The sequence below is a fragment of the Lissotriton helveticus genome, chromosome 12 (assembly GCF_964261635.1).
Source record: "Lissotriton helveticus chromosome 12, aLisHel1.1, whole genome shotgun sequence".
NCBI lineage: Eukaryota > Metazoa > Chordata > Amphibia > Caudata > Salamandridae > Lissotriton > Lissotriton helveticus.
In genome coordinates, this window is record NC_136073.1 from 335,823,990 (window position 1) to 335,846,839 (window position 22,850).

General features: G+C 46.2%; 1 protein-coding gene across 1 annotated transcript in view; it reads right to left on the bottom strand.

Annotated features, from left to right (window-relative positions):
• The window catches only part of PLEKHF1 (pleckstrin homology and FYVE domain containing 1), a 66,095-nt gene extending 49,581 nt beyond the window's left edge, over window positions 1-16,514 (bottom strand). Inside the window, exon 1 of the mRNA XM_078671311.1 lies at window positions 16,363-16,514. The gene's annotated coding sequence lies outside the window, so the exon portion shown is untranslated. The remainder of the gene's footprint in view (window positions 1-16,362) is intronic.
• Window positions 16,515-22,850: the final 6,336 nt, after the last annotated feature.

Genomic DNA, 22,850 nt, shown 5'->3' on the forward strand with positions numbered 1-22,850 from the left:
GACAGCTCAGAGGACGAGGAATAATGTAAATATGGGGTGTGGATTTACAGAGTGGCCCGATGTGGAAAATACAATTGACAGACTTTGTACAAGCATTGGAAATGTAGAGGGAGGGGTGAAGTATATGACTACTGTAACATATGATGCTGTTCGACCTGATCTTATTGCCAAAGTTGTGAATGAAAACAATAAACAGAATTTAACACCAAAAAAAAAACATTCTTTCCTTTAAATTGTTTTTCCATGATATGGTTTCCCCCAATGTGGTTTCTCAGTTTTTGTTTTTCCATTAATTCCCATACATCAGCACAGACACACCAGTTTAGAGATTTTGTTTTGTGTGTGCAAATTTCCTCGCTCTAGTTTGTCAAGTGTTAATTGTCCAGCCACGCGGCCCAATTCTATGCTAGAATGAAGAATTTATGTCAAGCTGCACGAGTCAAGAAGAGTCCTATCTGGCATCAATAAATATATCCTTTAAGCATAGGCCTCAGGCTCTGTGGGTGGGAAAACTGGCAAGATTATCCCAGCTACACTAAGAACAATTCACTGTATAAATATGTGGGGCTCCGCCTCCACCATATCCTCTAAGCCGAAGAAGCGGTAGGCAGGCTTCAAACCGGAATGTTTAATTGCTGGAATGCCCGCTGTACGGTTAGGCATGTCTTCGTGATGTTTTCACTCGTCACTTTTCAGGCTTTACCAGTTTTCCCCTAGTATTTGTCTTTTAGCACCTGAGGCACCACAATAGGCTACTGTCACTTTAGATCTGCTGCTTAGAGACATTTTATTGTGCTAGGAGATTTCTGTAAAGCAAACTCATTCCTTTGGCATTTATTTTTCACACAGTTCCTTAGCACATGGACCCCTAGGCAAGGAGATTAACAATATTTTATGAGCACAAATCTGTTGAGACATATTGTGAACTTGGAGACATCTTAGGCTAGCTGAACAGGATGACCAACATAAGCTTCATGAACGATGCCGCCTCCCTCCCCCCCCCCCCCCCCCCCCACCAGTAGAGCTCAGTCTCTGCAAAAACACAAAGTATTTGTCCAAGGGAACAGGGAAACTAACAATGTTTTTTTAAGTAAAGACAAGCAATATCTGAAGTGGGCTGGACCCAAAGCAACCAATGGCTGAAGTGTGCTCACCGAAAAGAACCAATGGTAGAAGGGGACTGCACCACCCCTTTCTGTTCATTGTTTATGACAAAAGGTCTTTGCCTAATATAGCTTTATAGCCCACCGTAGCGGGCTATACCGGCCATTAAAAACATTCCGTCCCATGAGGGCAACATTTCTTAACTGAGAAAACAAAACCATCGGAGAGGAAGGGGGTGGAAATACCCTTCAGCCTTTATTGCTGTGATTATTCACCTGTTTACAGCTTCGTGCTGGGCCACAGCTTTAAGTAGTTGAACATTCGCAGCAAGAGCTGTGAAAGCAGACTGACAAATCATCCCGCGGTTCTCCCCCGCTCGGCTAAATTGTTTTTCTTAGTTCAACCCGGCCAGGGAGGCCCAGGATCCGAGCAGCATTCACCCTTTTTCCGAAGCCCAGGTGACACTGAGCTACATGAGGAGAGATGGGAGAATGCTTCGTGTGTCCTGCTGCACAGCCGCCGCCTTTTGCTTCCCCTGCCCAAGCCATATATTTTGGCGATACAAAAGGGGGTGGTGATGGACGGAGCATCTGAACCAATCAAACACTCACACCCAGTCAAAAGATCTGGGTTTAATCCATCACCATTCTTTAGCCTACTCTGCCACCCCAGTTCAGACATGGCTATATGCAAATCAGTCTGACCCTGTGCCTCATGGGAACAGTCCAGCCCGAACTGCCAACCCATGCCTTCCCTGGACCGGAAACAAGCTTCCGAGGACCGGTTTCTGGCATTACAGCTGTCTTCAGCCCGGCTTGCTTGAATCCAGTGGCAAAGTGAGCAAGGGACTCATGTCTGAGCATACCCTGCCACACTTATGGCGGCCAAAAGCGGTACAAAAGGGAGTGGTGATGGACGGAGCATCTGAACCAATCAAACACCCACACCCAGTCAACAGATCTGTGTTTAATCCATCACCGTTCTTTAGTTTGTACCGATATATTTTGGCGAGGCAGGGGGGAGAGAAAGGCAGAGGACATTGACATGTTGAGAGCAGAGGGTCTACACCAGTACAAATAGGGCGCTGCTGCTCCATTGTCTTTAATGGCGCTCACAAATTTCCAATGTTGTAATAAGGGTTTTAAACGTGTCATTACAGGTAAAGCAATGCACATCATATATTTAGGATCATTATTTCTGAGTTCTGCTATATTTAATCCAGCATGGGTCCTTAGAACATGCAAGCGCTTCCATTAAGATTGTGCAGCGGCACTTTAACTAATATATCTTCTGATGATCGTCGTGGACATTCAAGCATGTACCTCAACATACAGATGCTGACACCACTAGGCTAGTGATCATCAAAATACTAGGATGGTTCCAAAAGTACACAATATTGAAATGTATTTGATCATTCTTGCCCCACAATTAATGGCTCTCTTCAATGGGGAAACAAAAGCAGTATTTTGGTGTCGCTCCACACACCGATTAAGGTTTTACTGAAATCTGGTGAAGACCCGTCATGTGCTCATCTTCTCACACTTCATCAGGGGTGAAGTGAGACTCACAAACTATTGGCCAAAGTCATAGCGACTATGCCAGTGGGGCTGTGCTTACACACATACACTTGGCCAGAAGGGATTTGTCCCTGCCAAGGAATGCTGCTCATAATGCAGCCTGACTACACAATTGCGTACCAAGGAACGAGAAAACAAGGGGCAGACCCCATTGCGATGGCAAGTGAAAAAGAAATGGGGTTGCTGAGCCTGGACAAAATGTAAAAAGTTATGGGTACGATGGATGCAGACTCAATAGGCAAAATAATAATTAATAAGTGCTTCCTACCACAATGTATTCCTTTTCTGAGCACTACAGATAACAGTTGTTAGGATTACAAAAGTTAATGGTACTCAATTTATTGATCTGGAGAATGATGTATGACGACTTAACCTGCTTTAGAATAAAACTTTTAACACGCTGTTCATACAATTGGTATGTAGAAGCACTTACCTGTAAAAGACATTTTGCGATTGATCCAAGCACTATCTAAAGAACAAATAATGCCAGCATGCAATACTAGTAGAATAGCCACTCATTTCAGGACAAAACTCAGAAATAGGTAAGATGTACTCCCCACACTCCTGGCACTGGGGTCTGCTAATAGGTCCACAAGACAGCTTAGCACGTATATTTAAGGAGGATGGCCCTCTTAGGGGGCCAGAGAGCTTGGAAGCTCCGTGCCAAAGAAAATGAGAATGATTCACGAATTTCAACTAACAGCTTGACTCAAAAAGAGATGGATGAAGACTTATATACCTAAGCTCTTCAGGACCTCGAACCAGCGTAATGTTGACACAAAACTTAGTTGGTCACAGGTAGAAACAAGAATGACTGTGCAGGGCAAGATACTTCCAGGACTATCCTATATAAACGATTAGGATAATTCAGCTGCACAGGAACAACAACACTCCTTCAGTAAATAACAGAGGAGTGTGCGGAACCTATAGGGATGTTCTGCAATGCTCGGTTCTGACAGTGGGTGTCAGTGAGGGCAGTACTGGAGTGGAAGGCTCCTCTCATTAATGGTGGAGCCAGCACAACCTCATCTTTCTATAATCCCACAGAGAGAGCTACCAATCAAAAGACTCCGGACAGCGTCATTGGCCAGGGAATCTGCTTCCTAAGTTCCCTAAGTGCCAGCATCGCCAATCAGCACTCTGCTCTGAGGACAGCTAAGGCAGAGTTGGCACCGTAAGCACACTGGGTCACTGACACTGACACTGAACTGTGGGATGCCTTGTAAGAAGTCACTGTTGTCTGAGATACACCTATGTAAAAGACAGCTACCCACCTTACATCACTCCAGTGAGGGGAACTCCCAGTTGATGCCACTGCAGTAAGGGCAGTGCCACCGTGTAAGGCCACTACAGTGAGGGCAGCTATTTGAGGTCATTTTACTGAGAAGTCTACGTACAACATCAATAGAGCAAAGACGTTGCAAGGCTGAGGTCACTGCTGTAAAAGCGGAGGTCACTGCAGTGAGGGTAGCCCCCATCTGCTGTGTAACAGAATCTTATCTGCTGGCCATAGACGTGATCCATAAATAGAACCTGATTTAGCAGGTCCATAATTCAGAATTACACAAATGACGTGGGCACATATTTCATGAATATTCAGTGAGGAAGTGACTTCAGACTACAGAGCAGTTTTGTTCACAACAGTAAAAGGATTTTTAAGGTGTATTTACTACAAATTAGGGTGACTAGAGGCTTCTGAGGGAGCTGGCTGCTCATGAAAAGATTAAATGAAGTAGGATACTGGCATATCTCTCAATGACGTCAATTTCAGGTTCTTCACGCCTCATCACATTTGAGTGATTGTTGACAGAGTACTTTGACATGCTTTGATACTGGGGGTTTCTGCCTTTGACACACTCTTGACTGCTATGCGCTTCCCGGATTGGTAGTTGGTCATGAGTTTGCCAACTAAAAGTAGGGAAATAAACCTGTGAAAATTCACATGCTTGTCACTGTACTACAAGTAAACCCACACAGGATATGTTGGCACTACACTTGATGTTCCTTTAGTAAAGACAGCGCTAGTCTTTTTGTCTCTGCACTATGCCAAGTTTATTTAGAATTGCTTGGTTAATAAAATCTTTTGCAACATTAAACCATTATAAAACATGATTAAAACAATTCTAATAGCATCAACACCATACATTAATTGCAGAATGAGTTTTCAATTTAGATAAAAGTGCTTTATTGTCCGACATATATAAGTGCATAACAGACCGTACCGGTTAAACCTCGAAGATATTAGGAAGGCAGATTCAAAGACAGTGGCTCCATAGGTCTATTGCACGTTCACCATCAGTAGGTTATAAAATTAGAAACGGCAGCTGACGTATATGAAATACATGTTCATTCAGAAGTTACATGCTAGACGGTTGCGCTGCCTGTCTTTCGTAGATGTACAGGCTGTATAATAAGGTGAATTTTACATCTAAAGTGCGCGAAAAGAGTGCCTCAGTTCATAAGGTGCATGCTAAACTGTCCTCAATGCTTAACTGACATAACATAACCTAAAATGCCGACCATAGAGGGAAAAGAATTCCAAGATCTAGTGTACTTTTTTGTGAGACTTTTAAAAGGGATGCAGAAGCATCCAAGGTGACCTATGTGCAAAGATAGCAGGGTGGCTGACCGAGAGGAATTTACCCACCAATCGATTAAACAATGGAGTTACATCAACCATTAAAAGCTTTTCCATAATTCAACGATCGGGATGAGCAGGAATAAAAAAAAAAACAGATTACATTCTGCTGCTAGGTGTACTATTTATAAAATGGTAGGTTTTTCTAAGACATTCTAAGCTGAGGAATACAGTGGCATTTAAGGTGTCCCATGAGCAAAATGGTCACTCCAGCTGGGTGTGTGCGATCAGTTTGACAGGAAATGTATTTTTTTGCCTTGGTGAGGAATTTTACAAAGCAGCATTTAGCTGCATGTCCAAAGGCGTAAAGCAGGCCAATATCTTCGCTCTGCCATTAGCTCCTTGCAGGTACACACCAAGTACATCATATCTTCTTTCCCTTTACGCACAACCGACAATCGGTTGTGACGATGTCACGTTTCCAAGGTGGTTGATGTAGGAATGAAGGTAGTATGCCCAATCCATACCTTAGAAATGTATCTTTTACTGATTTAGAGCACCACGTGTGAAAATAGGGTTGGGGTGTGGCTTATTCGCAACTGTGCAGCACATGCCAGCAGTGGGCTCTGCCTGTCACTGCTGCCGTGTCCTCAATTAACAAAACTGTATTGATGTTTTTATTTTACCAGGTTTTTCAAGCCGTTGTGGGTTGTACATGACTCCCAAACATCCTGTCGGCCATGTTGGGTAACTGATTCATTAAGGTAAGCCTTGGCTGGAGAACTGCTCTTGATTGTCAGTTCCAGCCGAAATTGTGCGTTTAGTGGGTTTGGATCTGCGTTCTTGATTCTATGCCAGCACTTGATATACCGCCTCTTCTGGCGTGAGATTGTTTCTGCAGACGGAACTCCAATCTTATCTGAGCTAGGGAGGTGTATTTGGGCAGGCCGAAGATCCTTCTCTAGGATCAGGCCATGATTCCATCCCGCCAAGGAACGGAAACAGTTCTACTTGCAGTCGTGCAAGAATCCAGAAGGATTCTCGATGCCTGTGGCTCCTCTGCCATGACTCTTTTAGATCTCAGCACGGCCTTTGACGCAGTCAACCACCTCATTCTGGTCCAACGACTTAGAAGTTTGAGTGTGTCCGGAGTAGCCTTAACCTGGCTGTAATCCTTCCTGGAGGAAAGATCTTTCCAGGTTTTCGAGGGCGAGGCTATCTTGAAATCCTGGGCTCTCCACTGCGGGGTTCCTCAGGGATCCTCCCTGAGCCCAACTCTTTTTAACGCCTACATGGTACCTCTTGCGGACATCGCTCTTCCCTACAGGGTGCACATTGTAACCTATGCTGATGACACCCAACTGGCCGTTGCGCTTAACCATTCAGACAGGGCCTCTACCTGCCTCTGTCCCTGCCTTGAATAAGTAGCCAACTGGATGAAACACTCTTATCTAAAAATTAAATGGTGATAAAACCGAGCTCATGGCCCTTGGAAATCCTTCTCTTTTCAAGGCAGACATTATGTGGCCAGCCTCTATGGGATCTGCACCTGTCCTCAAGTCAGAGATAAAAAGCTTGGGCTTCTGGCTGGACTCAGACCTCAGCTTTAAAGTCCAGGCCAGAAAGGTGGTGGCCTCCTGCTGTGGGATCATAAGGATGCTTCGTAAAGTGCTTCCTCTGCTCATCTTTCAGGTAAGAAAACTCATGGTCCAGGCACTTATTCTTTCACGCCTGGACTACGGCAACGCCTTATACCTTGGAGCCCCGAGTTTGGTTCTCGCTAAACTTCAAACAGTACAGAACTGCGCCGCAAGGATCCTTATGCAGACTCCAAGCCGGCAGTCTGCAAAACCTGCAATGAAAGCTCTCCATTGGCTCCCCGTCTGGGAGATAGTCCACTTCTAGGCCTTGTGTATCACCCACAAGATGATAGGAGGGAAAGGACAAGAGAATGTTTCCTCTATGGTCAAGCCTTATCGAGCTAAAAGGCGACTGCGCTCAGATGAGCAATACCTGCCCGCCGTCCCCAGAATCAAGCGGACTAGAAGTGTTGGCTTGCTATTTTCGTATAATGCTGCCAAACTATGGAATTCCCTTCCTCTTCAGCTATGAAGGGAACCCACTCATATGGCCTTCCTCAAGCTGTTGAAAACATGGCTCTTTCCTAAGTGATTCATTGAAGCCTCAGTTATTCCTCAGCACTGGGATGCCCACGGGTAGCTACGTGCTCTATAAATGCTGCTTCATTCATTCCTTCAATATACTATGGGCAGTCCCCTATGTCCTGTTACTGCACAAATGGCAAAACCCCAAATTCTATGAAAAGGCCCCACTGGCGCAATCCTCAATGGTGTTGATCTCACTACATGTGTCACATTTTGAACACTGTGGACTCACCACACACCTGTTTGTTGGCTGCATGGGAGTACCCCTTGCACTTGCCCAAAGACAACTGGCCGTGCTCCTCCTATCCCACTACCCCTATGGTTGTAGAGTTATCTAAAAAAAAGAACTACGCAAGAAATCATGCTAGTAGTGTGTTAGCATTTCTGTGAGTGTTTTGATTTGTAATGTCACCGCTATAATGTAGGTATGGAAGTTCATCATTTTAACTCATTATGCCACTCCAGACAGGGACCAGCCATATAAAAGCCAGACTTGTCTCTCTACAAGAGGAACTGTCCAGCCCGGACTGCCATCCCAGGTCCCCTCTAGACAGGATACAAACAACTTCAAACCTGATTCTGCCTCGTTGGGCTTCACCTGTGAGGTGCATCTAAAAGTATGTGGCACATCGAGCATGACACAGTAACACAAAGACGATAGGGGAATTCTTGCAAAAGTCTCAGCAGCTGCAAATTCCTCTGGGCACATTTAGGCCGCTGTTTCCCAATTATACCACTAAAGACAAGGACAGGCAGCTAGAATTGATTCAAGCATCCCACCCATCATCTGTTTGTTTTTCTCAGTGCTCTGAAGGCAGCAACTTTTGTTATTTCGCTACAGTAAGAAGAGCTCCTTGTGTGAAGCACGGAGAAGGCCATGGCATGAGTGCTATAAGGCCGGAAGCAACCTTGTCGCAATGACAACCAGAGACATTATTTCACTTATGAAAAATTAACAAAAACAGAAACATCAGAAGAAACCAAGCAAATGGCTAAACAAAACAAACAAAAAAAACAGAACAGAGCAATAACATACCATAAATAGCGATACCTCAAAAAAGCCAGCAAACAAGGTTGACAAGGTATTAACGTTAAACCATCTCTAGGCAAAACATTCTTCGTCAGTGTGCAGCCCTGTGAACTGTGGCTCAGACAGGCACCAGAGTGGGCGCCCTACCTGAATCATGGATTATTTTACGTTTTTCTGCTCCACAAGGTTACTGGCACCGTTCTAATCATGGCCTCTTTCTACACAGAACATTCTGGACGACTACCAGGGCACGGGGATTATGTCCTAAAATGAAAGGGTTAGGATCAGAGCTTACATTTCACAGCTGGGCGTTTGTAGGCCAAGGTGCAGGATGTGTTTAGCAGCAATGCAAGAAAGGGCCCCCTTCCTCCGGATCTGCATGGTGAGAATTGATGCAATGCTATCGTTCTCCCGCCTTGCTACATTTCAGCGTTAACACAATAATGTTGGCACATTTTTTTACAGCTATTAGTTCAAGATGGAAATTGGAATTAGGTAGAGACATCTTTTATTTGACTGGCAAAATAAGTTCAGACACAAATTAGTATAATAGCTTTCAAGACCTAACAGGGTCCCTTTGTCAGTCGTAAAGGGCGGCATTTTGTAAGTGAGACACGTTTTCCGTTTTTGCAAGGGACTATCCCCCAGATGCATCAAGAACCCATTTTGCTATTCCTTAATAGCAAAAAATAACGATTCGCTATTACGGAATAGCAAAATGCATTGCATGAAGAAATCACTAAAAAAATAGCGATTTCTTAAAATTCCGTAATTGCGACTCTTAAATTGCGAGTCGCAATTAAGGAATACCTCCCCATTCATTCCTATGGGCCTAGATGCCCATAGGAATGAATGGGAAGACATTCTCAATTTGCGAATTGCAATTAGCGAATCACAAATTGAGAATGCGATTTCAAGGGTGCAGGGGTGTCCAAAGGACACCCTGTTGCACCCCTGAAATTGATCTGTGCACATATGTTGCGCACACACATGCCCTTAGGGCATGTGTGTGCGCAACATGAAACTTTGAAAAATGCACTTTAGTGCATTTTTCAAAGTCTTTGCAAATTACCATGAAGTTCAACGTCATGGTAATTTGCGAGCCCTATTAGCGAAATCGCTATTTTTTAAACTTTAATGCATTGCATTTAAGGAATCTCAATTTGAGATTCCTTAAATGCAAGTAATCGCAATTTTGCGATTTCTTGTTTTGCGATTTTTGCATTTGGGATGATGCATCCCAAATGCAAAAATACTGGTCGCAAAGGGGCAGATTATGAGAATCTGCCCCTTTGCTAGCGGATTTTACCTTGATGAATATGTGCCTATCTCTACAGCACTTACCTTGGTTCTGTCGCTAATAGCATTCCTAGCTTTGTTCCAGTAAGGGACACGTAGTTTCTCTCTCTATAACGCACGTTTCAGTTTGTGCATGCCTCACCTGATTTACACTCTACAAAGGTCCCCTTTTGTTTCACTCTAAAAACCCCACTGGGCTTCCCCCTCTGAAAAAAGCTGCTGTTTAGGTCTCTATAAGGGCCATCTTGTTGGTTCAACGATAAGGGCCTCCGGTCTCTGTCTCTACAAGGGTATATGGTTACTAAATGTAGAAGGGCCCTTGATTTCTGTCTCTACATGGGAGATCAGTTTCTTTCGCTCAAAGTGACACTTGTATCTGCTTCTACAGGGGCATCAGTTTTGTTGTTCTACGAGGGGCACTATGCCTAGGTCTCTACAAGGGCTCCTAATCCTTTCCCATCTTGGCAACGTTCACCTTCGTTGTATCCACACGCCTGCTCCCACGTAAGAACCACTTGATTTCTGTCTCTATAGGGTTCAACAGTTCTATTAGGAAGCAAAAGACAACGACCGGCATGTCGAAACCTTGTGCAAATGAGTAGATCAAAGCTCATGGACAGAATGTTATGTATTCCTACATATACCCCCGATGTATGTCTCCTCTTCAGAGGAGATCAGTTAAGCACTCTACAACAGCTTAGAGCCTAGGAAGACCGCCCTCTCTCCGATGCCACCTCTTTCTATAACTGTAAGGAAGACCACCCTCTCTTTGATGCCACGTCTTTCTATCACTGTAAGGAAGACCACCCTCTATTTGATGCCACCTCTTTCTATAACTGTAAGTAAGACCACCCTCTCTCTGATGCCACCTCTTTCTATAACTGTAAGGAAGACCGCCCTCTCTTCGATGCCACCTCTTTCTATCAATGTAGGGAAGACCACCCTCTCTTCAATGGCTCCTCTTTCTATAACTGTAAGGAAGACCGCCCTCTATTTGATGCCACCTCTTTCTATCACTGTAAGGAAGACCACCCTCTCTCTGATGCCTCCTCTTTCTATAACTTTAAGGAAGACGCCCTCTCTTCGATGCCACCTCTTTCTATCAATGTAGGGAAGACCACCCTCTCTTCAATGGCTCCTCTTTCTATAACTGGAAGGAAGACCATCCTCTCTCTGATGCCACCTCTTTCTATAACTGTAAGGAAGACCATCCTCTCTCTGATGCCACCTCTTTCTATAACTCTAAGGAAGACCACCCTCTCTCCGATGCCACCTTTTTCTATCACATAAGGAAGACCACCCTCTCTTCGATGCCACCTCTTTCTATCACGTAAGGAAGACAACCCTCTCTTCAATGGCACCTCTTTCTATAACTGTAAGGAAGACCACCCTCTCTTCGATTCCACCTCTTTCTATCATGTACGGAAGACCACCCTCTCTTCGATGCCACCTCTTTCTACCACTGTGAGGAAGACCGCCCTCTCTTCGATGCCACCTCTTTCCATCACTGTGAGGAAGACCGTCCCCTCTCCAAAGCCACCTCTTTCTATCACTGTGAGCAAGACCGCCCTCTCTCTGATGCCACCTCTTTCTATCACGTAAGGAAGACCACCCTCCTTCGATGCCACCTCTTTCTATCACTGTGAGGAAGACCGCCCTCTCTTCGATGCCACCTCTTTCCATCACTGTGAGGAAGACCGTCCCCTCTCCAAAGCCACCTCTTTCTATCACTGTGAGCAAGACCGCCCTCTCTCTGGTGCCACCTCTTTCCATCACTGTAAGGAAGACCGGCCTCCCTTCGATGCCACCTCTTTCTATCACTGTAAGGAAGACCACCCTCTCTTCGATGCCACCTCTTTCTATCACTGTGAGGAAGACCGCCCTCTCTCTGATGCCACCTCTTTCTATCACTGTAAGGAAGACTGCCCTCTCTCCGATGCCACTTCTTTCCATCACTGTAAGGAAGACCACCCTCTCTAATGCCACCTCTTTCCATCACTGTAAGGAACACTGCCCTCTCTCCGATGCCACCTCTTTCTATCACTGTAAGGAAGACCACCCTCTCTCTGATGCCACCTCTTTCTATCACGTAAGGAAGACCGCCCTCCCTTCCATGCCACCTCTTTCTATCACTGTAAGGAAGACCGCCCTCTCTCCGATGCCACTTATTTCCATCACTGTAAGGTAGACCGCCCTCTCTCCGATGCCACTTATTTCCATCACTGTAAGTTAGACCGCTCTCTTTCCGATGGCTCTTCTTTCCATCACTGTAAGGAAGACCACTCTCTCTTCCATGCCACCTCTTTCTATCACTGTAAGGACGACCACCCCTTTTTCGATGCCACCTCTTTCTATCTCGTAAGAATGACCACCCTCTCTTCGATGCCAGCTCTTTCTATCACGTAAGGAAGACCACCCTCTCATCAATGCCACCTCTTACCATCACTATGAAGACCACCTATCTCTACAAGAAGAGTTTGCTTTCTATTACCTTTAAACCCCAGATCCTTGCCCTAGTCGGCCAATGTTTTGGCTTGCTACGTACACTCAGGAAATTCCTACCGCTACTGTCTCAGGTTCATAGGAGAATCACTGTTCAAGCAATGATTGGATCCTGGCTCGACTACGCCAATGTGCTCTATTTGGGTCTCCCAGAGTACCTCCTATCTCGCTTACAGACTGTCCAAAATTCCGCCGCAAGGGCCGTTTTTGGCCTAAGCCGCAGATCTCACACCTCGTCCCTCCTTGATGCACTTCACTGGCTACCGATAAGGAAACGCATCATCTTCAAGACTTTGACTTTATCCTTTAAGTCCTTGCACGGTACTGGGGCAGTCTACCTCAGGAAACACGTTCAGTTTTATCATCCTACCAGATCGCTACGGTCAGCCACTCAAGCTCTTGCTGTTGTTCCATCTGTAAAGCACTCGCGCATTGGAGGTCGCTCCTACAGAGCCTGTGCCCCGCAGCTCTGGAATAAGCTCCCCCTCTCTCTGAGAAAAGCTGAGAACCTCCTGTCCTTCAGGAAAAGCCTTAAGACCTGGCTTTTCAGCCTCTAGTGTGCTCGTTCTTTGCTCTGCTTCTCTCTACAGATCTGTACAGCGCCGGGACACTCTGCCCGAGTAGCCGCGCGCTATATAAATCACCAATTAACATAACATAACATAACATAACTATGTCTACTAGGAGGCTGCCTTCAATGGACATCTGTTCGCTATCTAGTCAAAGGATTCTGTCCTTCTAATCTATCTATGGCTATGTGCCTTCTAGCTTTCTAAAACATATATGTTGCTGTTGAGAACAGCCTCTGCCTATATTACAATCTTTTCTGCCTAGAAGTATTTTAAGCCATTCTTCCCCTTTTGGTCTCTATAGCATAAAAACACTTCAATGTATTAGTGTGTGCCCCTGATACAAGACCTAGGTTGCTGAGATTTGTTGGCACCTGTGGGCCACGTCTTCTTGAATGTGCAGTGCACGCTATGAGCGAGGGCACCATCAAGCCTGGTCAAACCATTCTCTTTCTAGGACAAGAGCATGCTGGGATATCAGGATATTGTGCTATGAAAGTTATAGAACAGCTTTGCCATTATTTGATGGGTTCAACATTTGAACTCTGGAGAAATGAATAGCTTTGGTCTACAATAACACGCAACTATGTCATATGTTCCTCTGTAGTATTTACTCCAAGAACCAAATACTCTGAAATACTTTAAGATAGCCAAGAAGAAATGCTAAAACTCAGTGATTAAAGTAGGAATAAAGGACAAGTTAATAGGTTGCAGGACAGAAATTCCTTTCGGCAGGCATGTTAGGTAGGAGAGGCAATCGTATTCTTTTTTATATGTATAGGTCAAATCTGAACCAACAAGTACAGAAGACTCATGATGTGAGGACTGGGACCAGGAAGTTAATGCAAGGCACTCACTGAATGTAGATGGCCATCAATGTATTCCTCTGCTTCGAGTCAGTGCAAACCCCATTCAACAGCTGAAGGTTTCCACCGGGCATATTCATGAGATTAATTTACGTACAAAGGATATGACTCGAAGGCATGCGCACATTCATTGCATATACTGAAAATGTGCCTAGCAGTGGACTCTGAGACTCGCCAAGGTCCTTATGTTCAGTCACCAGCCTTTCTGGGCACATCACTGATTTAAACTGAAGGGTCGATCATTCTACGAAAAAGTGGAAACAGTGGTCCCACCGGCCATCCACCTCCCTACGCGGATGTCTTCAACATGGCAACGTCAGCGACCTTGTGGTAACCCACATAGGATGTCCTGGGGCTCTGTATGATTGGCCCCAAAGGTGTTTCAAAATAGATGACTGGCAACTGTGGCGAATCGTATTGGGTGGAATTTTGGGGGCAATCTGATCAATGTCTGGGCAACCCAATCCCCCTCCCCAAGAGGGCTACGTTACTGCAGGCGAGGTAGATAATGGAAGAAAATGGGGGCACAGACCTATTGTTACATGAAAGAGAGTGGATTCAGACTGCATTTCCAGGTGACAGTTGTTTCGAGTCAGAGATGTTGTAAGTGGGCAGGGGAAGGAGGAACCACGTTCCCAAACTGTATTAATTTGATCAAAACAGTTTCCATACCTCTATTTAAAAAAAAAAAAAAACATTCCTGAATGGTTGAGTTGCAGCAGGCTGAAAGGGGAGAAGCGACTCCTATGTGAAGAGAGAGGCCTCTAAAGAAGAAACCACCATTCTCTCTATAGTGTCTGCTACCTGAAGGAAATGTAAATATGTGCGATTGGTTAATCAGCAAATCTAAAGACTGCTGGGGAGTAGGTATAGGCTTTAATTAATAAAATCTGGAATTTCTCCTTTCACTCAATGGAAAGGGTTTCCATCGGGTAGAATCAGCGTATTTCTAAAAAATATGTTTTGAAAGCACTGTAGGCATTTAAACAAAATCTTTGTGCGCACTCTGACAGCCTATTTACATTGTGAGCAAATTAATGTATACTGTATGTAATTTTAAATAAAATACTGTGATTTCTTATTCACAGTGCGTTTTGTCATATATTTCGACTTTTGGGCACTATAAATACACATTCCTATTTCCCCCGTGCAGCGACTAGAAGTAAAATCAGCTGGGACTAATTAAAGTGATTGCATCAACCAGGAAAAAGCATTTCGCACAATTAAATGTAACTTGTTTTTTTTTTTTTTTTAATTAAGACGCGCGCCTTATATTTTACATGCATGTACCTGTAGGTGAAATCCCAACGAAAAAGTTGCAGAAACTTCTGATCCTGTTAGCCGCTGTCTCAGGTGTGTCGTTTTGCTTTTCTTTTTAAAACAATCTACGTAAAACTCATATTTAATACGTGTGTGTGTTTGTTCTGAACACTTCAGTCTTTTTTGTTTGTTTATAAAGCTGGAGGTGAACAACCCGGCAATAAAAATAAAGGTGCACTTCAGACTCGTTGAGAGCGTGACCCCGCGCGAGGCTACAGGCACAACATTCCTGTGAGCGCTTCCCTGAAAATAGCAGGAACTGTTCTGCCCGCACGGTAAACAATCCTTACATTACATACATATTTCTGACCATTATTTTGCAGGCAGAACTAACAGCGCTTTGTAACGGGGGGAGTTATTTACACCGTAAAGCAGGGGCCGCTACTTGAGGTGGGCAAAGGAGTGAGACATCTGGACAGTGCAATGATCCCCAATAAAACAGTGCACAAGAACGGGGGCTTGGCTAGACACGTCCTCGTCTGGGCACGTAAAAGTAGGAGGAGGCGCCAGCGGCGTCCAAACAAAACAGAAAAGCAGAAAACCTCAGAGGGACTGTTAAAGGGAAAGACCTCGAGGATATGTGCTGCTGGGTGCAGTTCAGGGCGCGAGGGGGGACGCTGAGAAGGGTACAGAGTCCTGCGGCGGTACAAAGGTCGCACAACACCCGAGGGCTGAAATGTGCGACTGCCTCCTGGCTACGTATTAGCATTCCATTCCAGCGCGGCGATGCCATCTGCGGGGGGGAGGGGAGGTGCGGGTGGTGTTGGTGGCCAAGGATAGGGGTGGCTAGTCGCCTGCTCGAATCCAGGCGGGATTACGCAGCCTTTCATCCTATGGGGTCTATACAATCCGTGCTGTTTATTAAAGTAACAGCGTGGCTACACGAAAGTTTACTTTTAAGAAGAACTCGGACGAGGCTTTCCTCGTCGCCTATGGCCGAGGGCGGGTCTGTGGAGAAGCGAGAGATCTGGGGAATAATTGTCTCGAAATCCCCTGTATAGGTGTGTTTTGCCATTTACTCACCGCCCTCCATCACACAGATACCTCTGCCAAACTAAGGCTGGATTGGAAATTAAAATCAACCCTGCAAACATTTTCAAAGCACCGCGACACTGAGGAATGCTGTGAACAGACATGCGGCGCAGGGGTTGTATGGGTTGTGACTGCCCAGCTCCGAGAGCAGCCCCTAGGTACGCAGCACATAGGGGCATTGCCAGAGCAGAAGACTGGTTAGTCCGACTCTTAGCCACCGAAACCTGGCAGCAGATGCTGCCTCGTGTCACCCTCTTCAGCCTCACCCGTGGGTGTTCTCCTGCCCCTCCCAGTATCCGCTACCTCACTCTTCGACTCACCTGCACCCACGGTGGTTTCCAGCACTTCCAGTCCTGCAGGGATCCCGACCTGGTTTAGTGGAGGGGGGCTGTCTCGGATCCACGCCAGTGTAAGCAGAGGTGTGGCACAGCTGGGAAAACATGCGGCACCAGAATCGTGAGCTGCCGATGGCTCTCAGCACCAGCCTCCCGTCAGACTGACTGATCGAAGCAGTCAAAGCACAGGGTCTGTGTGTACAGCCAAGTCCTTCGCCAATCAGCTTAGTGCATCCGCCCACTGAAAGTTCTGTCATCTGCCCACGCCAAGCTTTGCCAGCCAATCAGAACCGTCTGTATCGACCACCTGCATCCCATCCAGCAAGGAGTAAGCGGCTCGTAAGGGATACTGTAGACTGTACGTAATAAGCATTGCCAAAGCCAATAGGTCTTGCGTATGCGAGGCTTATTGGCTTTGTTATTTTTTTTAGTTATGTTGTGGTGTGGTATGGGTTGTTATTATATAGTATGGTATGTTACAGCCTGTTATGTTATAGTATAGCATGGTATGACCCACCATTGTATCATATGGTATGGCCTGACGTGTGTACAGAGTGGTATTGCCTGTTATTGTATGGTACAGCAAGGCATAACCTGTCATTGTATGGTATGGCCTGGTATATATTATGGTTAGGGCTTCCGGTTTTATGGTATTTCTTTTTTTGCCATTTCCGTCTGTATTTATCCATACTTATTTTTTGGGCATTTTTTCTGTATCTATCCACATTTATTTTTGCCACAAGCAAAAGGCGATGCTACAGCTAGTATTTTTCCACATTTATTTAAACTGAAAACACAGCAAAAATAAAATGCCTTTCTACACTTGAAGTTGAAGGTATTGAGTAAACTTAGTGCTGCACTATTTCTATAATATACAAGAAATGCATTGCGTTTGTTAGTATCACAGTATTAATTGATCAATCTTTCGAGTGCCATGCTACATACATTAGCTGCAATTCCCACAGTAAAAACGTCTGCATTTTTCATAGTATATATATATTTTTTATGTTTCCTTACCGGTGCTTTCATAGCCACAGTTCATTCAGGGCCCCTGTTCTCTTTTAAATATATTGAAACACTGGCAACGACCGGAAGGATCATCTAGCAAACCCAGCAACTGGTTGTTCTCACAGTGTTGACTTTATTCTGCACGTCAACCTTGATGATGAGCACCATGAACCCCAGCCTTAGTGGATGGGTGGGTAGATGGATGGATTTGCCCACACTCTTTTCAGAATTCCCTTAGGTAAGCAATCAAATGATTGGGAGGTCGCTCACTCAGTGCCATTCAAGATCAGGTTCAGAAAGGGGTTCTCTTGACTTTGCTATCACACCCTCTGTTCTATAAACCTCGCAGTGGTGGCCTTGTGACCTTGGACATATTCCCGTGACACCACAGCCTACCTAGTAGTATACATTTGTACCACTGAAAGCACATTCCATTCTCCATTCTAGTCTTGCACGTCATTATGAAGATTCACATTTTGTCATTAGTCAATTCATTGAAAAAGTGAATAACTGCCACACATCTGCTCATTACTTTCGCCTCAAGCCATACATTTCACTGTCGAAGTAAAAGGTGAGATGTGACCCGTGAAGTGCACAGTCCTGTGTCCACACGTCAATACTTGTATGGAAAAAATACAGATCTGTCCCAGTTCCTCATTTCAGGGATAAAAGTGCAACCTATAATGAGAAAATGTTGTGTGTGTGTTTTGCTCTGCCATGGTTAACAACCCTCTGCTCTTGGCAAGCAAAAGCCTCTTAGAGGCTACACCATGGAGCAGGCCTTCTCTCTTACGCGCTCCCCCTGGTCCCTCCTTGTTTTCCTGCTCTCTCCCTGTAGGAAGGTAGATCCCTGACTATGGTTGCCCCCAACTTTTTGCCTGGTGTTTTGCTGGTTTTCTGACTTAGTTGACCTGGGGCCCTGCTATTCAGGACCCCAGGCCCACTGCTCTCTCTGTAAAATGGATTCCATGTACCTTAGGTACATATCTAATTGGATACTGAGTCACCTTATCAGTCCCTGTACAGTGTACCTTAGGTACCCAGGGCATAGGTGTACCCAGGGCCTACCAGGGGCTGCAGCATGTATTATGCCACCCCTGGCTGGCCATCCAAATCTGACACAACTGGCTGCCTGACAGCTGGGGCAAGGTGGTGTAATCACCCTTTGCTTTAGATATAGTATACCTATATCTAACCCTAAAAATGGACACACCGATCTCCTATCAGTCACTCCTATGGCAGGCCTTATCAATCCTGAAGGCAGAGTGCTTGGAATCGTGTGAGATAGTGCTCTGGCATGAGCTGAGCCTGTCTGCGGCTTTCGGGATCCATCCCTTAGCCGTTTCCATGATATCGCATACCATATACTCTTAAGTGCATTATAATCCTCGCGGTTATATGCCAACTCTGGTATCGCTTTATCAAAACATGTCGAGTAAGGTGTCATACGAATTGGAATACTAACCCCTCGCCAATTCTGGCGACGGGGTTAGCATTCCACCCTTCTAGAGGGACACAACATGTATGTAACCTGTAACCCCGGTTAAAGTCAGACATAGCCTTAGCTCCACAAAATGGATGCTGCCACCGAGACACAAGTCTGCCCTCCTGCTGCTGGGAGTCCTCCCAGAGCAGGAGGCAAGGACAAAGGGTTTCCTGCCAGGGGCGGTGCCAGCACCGTCCCAGACAGGGTTTTGTGTATTCCAGGTAGGCAGGGCTACAGAGGAAGGTGACTGCAAGTGGCACCCCGGTGCTCACTATGCATAGGCCGGCTTGAACCAGTTCCAGGGACACTCCAGACCCTGAGCTGGGGAAAAGCCCGCCAAGGAAGTGGGTGTAACCACCCCCCCTCCTGGTCCCACCCATAGGGCAGGACTTAGTCGCGTGCCAGCCCCCTTTTCTCAGATAAAGGTAGGAGCAGGCCCCCTTCCAAATTAGATCATCTTTGGAATCAAGACACGACTTTCTACGAAAGGACTTCAAGATTTCCTTCTTCAAGATTCTCCCTTGTGGCTAAGGAGTAGTCACCCTGCATCCGCAGGCACCATCGCAAGAACACTGCGGTCTGCTGTAAGTCCTTCCTCCGGAATCCGACTGCCCAGCTCGACAAGACCCGGCTTCCCTGGCACCTCCGACCTCTACTCACCTCTACAGCCAAGCTGAGAACCGTGAGTGCGACGAGACCTCAAGGGACCGACTATTGCCAAGAATGCACGACTTATGCACAGCAAGCCCGCCGAGTAATTTCCTGGTGAGTGCTTTGGGGTCCGAGAAGCCCCGACCCTGAGCAGCTCCAGCACCAAAGATCAGCCCCCCAGCATCTCCACGATCGGCGTGGGGCCCTTCTGCTTTTTGCTGCTCACCGCGTTGTTTGGCTACTAGCCCGCTGGCTTGTGGCCTTCTGAACGACGCCCGACGACATCACTGCTGCTGGTCTGGTTGCTCCAGACTGGCCCTTGCTCCCTTCCAGAAGAGGAGCACCCCGGACCCTCCTGGTCCACTCAAGACGCCATTTTGAGTCCACCGCGTGGGCTTGAATTAGCCAAGGCTTTGTTGCCCAATCCTGGGTTCTTCGACGCCGACAGCTTCATCCATCGTGGGACAGCTCGCCTCTCCATCCTGGTCGCCGACAACGCCTCCTGGTCCGTGAGATCTGCAGAGCCAGCGTCGCCCACTCACCTAGTCGAGGTGACTACCATCCGGTGCCCTCCTGGTGCCCACTGACTACTGGCTAGTAGTCACGAACTTGGTCCCCTCTGCTTTCAGGTGTCATCCATCTTCCAGATCCAGGCTTGGATCACTTCGAACAATCTTCACTGGTCGCCTGCCAGCATCTTTCTTCCAGGCTCCTGGTCCGGCAACGAGGATTCCCGACGTCTTTTGAGACCTATGCAGCTGCAGCCCCTGGGCTAGGTAACTTCGGCATTTCGGTGCCCCAGCATAGCCTCACTATCCAAGGGTCAGGATCCACTGTCGTTTTCTCCCTACCAGGTCAGGTTCGCCCGTGAACACTAACTTTAGCGTTACTAGCTTCCATTGACTTTGTCCCGCATCCCGCGTGAGAGTGCACACTCTGCACCCGAGTCCCCTAGGTCTCCTAGAAGTAATCTAACGATTCCCTAGTCAAGTCCTAGCGATTCCAAAGCCTATTAGTACTGTACTTACCTGCTAGTAATTTCGCATTCCACTTTTAAAGTATATGGTTTTTCGTGCCCCTCGGGCATTTGTGTATACCGTGCTAACTTAAGTATTTTCGTAAGAGTTTTGTTGTGTGCCTAGCACCCTGTCCTCATAAAGAGTACAGGGTTGTTGTGATTCTAATAAATACACTGTTTATTTTCATAACACTTGTGTGGTGTCCTTTCACTGGGTGTTCAAGGGGTAATGTGATGGTAAAACAGCTGGCTTAACACGCCCTCTAGAGTCTTAGCCTTAGACTGCTCGTATCCATGCTACTAGGATAGCTGGTCTATAAGGTTGACTTACAACCAATCATCAATAAGGGTTGTTTGGACTGATATATAGTGATCACTAGAATAATGAACACTGCACATGAGGCCAACTTCTCACATTGGTGAGCAGCGGTTGGGATTTGAGCTTGCTGTTGTTTTACCACACATGCCCTAAGAATATCTTGTGAAAGATCACATAAGTACTAAAGGTACATATAACTTAGCTTAGAATACTCTGAGTTCTACTGAACCAGCTGTTGTAGCTCCTAGGGCCTAGCACACCCTAAACTACAACTCTAGCAAGGGATCAGTAGGCAAACACATAGTGTAGGTAAGTGCACCACTTACACCTCACTAGAAAAGCATGTCTAACCATGGAGAGTCCACTGAGACTCCCCTGGTAAGTGTTGACCCTCCACAGGTCACTTCCAGATATGCAGCTCTCAGTTTCCAGGAGATGAGACAAGTCTGTACCTCCAGGAAACTGAAGCAGGGGTCTAACCCCACCATTCCCTTTCTGATAGGTCTCTTAGAGACATATGATGCCAGAAAGATTTCTCAGTTACATGAGAACATGCCAGCCTTAGAGGGAACCTCTGGGGATCCAGACCTCCCCAACACTGCTACTGCAGTTGGAGAGGAGGAGGATCAGGAGGAACTCTCTGGGGATGAGGTAGACAAAGGTCTTGAGGTAGTCAGAAGGCTAACCAGGGCCAACTTAGACTTACTTGGGCTAGGATCTGGGGGACCCCCAGTACTAACCCGAAGTGGGCCTAACCTTGGAGTTAGGAGAGATAGATCTCTTTCTAGGGACTCCAATAGATCTCTGCACTCTAATGCCTCTTCCCAGAGGAGGAGGAACTCTCCGCAGAGGAGAGTGACTTCCCCTCAGAGAATAGAGCATGAAGCTAGAATGAGACAGGCTGCTCTGAGGATTGAAAGGGAAGAACTTGCCCTGGCCAAAGAAAAGCTTGCCTTTGCTAGAGAGCAGCAGATGAGTGGGCTAGCTCCCACTGGTGGCAGCAATCTCCCAAGAGATAGAGAGAAGGGTTTAGACACTAAACACCTGACTAAAATAGTGCCCCCCTTCAAGCAAGGGGATGATATCCAGAAATGGATGGCTGCTTTGGAGAGGGCCTGCACTGTGCAGTGCATTCCCCAGAGTCAGTGGGCAGCTATACTGTGGCTCTCCTTTGATGGCAAAGGTAGAGATAAGCTCCTCACTACTAGAGTCGAGGATGCTAACAATTACCAGGTCCTGAAAAATGCACTGGTTGATGGGTTTGGCTTAACCACTGAGCAGTACAGGTTGCTGTTCAGAGACACCCAGAAAACTCAGTCTCAGGACTGGTCTGACTTTGTTGATTGTGCCACTAAGGCTTTGGAAGGCTGGCTACTGGGTAGCAAGGTTACTGACTTCACGGGATTGTATAATCTTATTATGAGAGAGCAAGTCTTAAATAATTGTCAGAACCAGTTATTACACCAGCACCTGGTAGACTCTGATCTGACCTCTCCACAAGAATTGGGTAAGAGGGCAGACAAATGGGTCAGAACCAGGATTAGGCCCAAGAACCAAGGTGGTGACCAGAAAAAGGAATCAACCAAGCCTCAAGAGAAGGGTGGGAATAAATCTCCAGATCAAACCACATCAGGGCCCCAAAAATCCTCTGAGGGGGGTGGGTCCCAGAATCCTTCTAATAACCAGAAGAAACCTTATTGTTATCCCTGTAAACAGGTGGGTCATTTGAAAACTGACAGCAGTTGCCCAAAGAATAACAATAAGGAGAACATACCCCCAAGTAACATTCCCAAACCTCCTGTTACTATTAGTAGTAATCCCCCAGGTGGTGGGAGTGCCCCCAAGAATTTGGGTGCATTTACTTTGGGAGTTCCTGGGGACTCTGGCCTAACCAGGTCCCCAAACTTAGATACTCTTGTCTGTGAGACTGGCATGGGGTTTGCCAACTTCACAACTTGTCCCAACACTTTGGGCAAGTACAGACAGGAGCC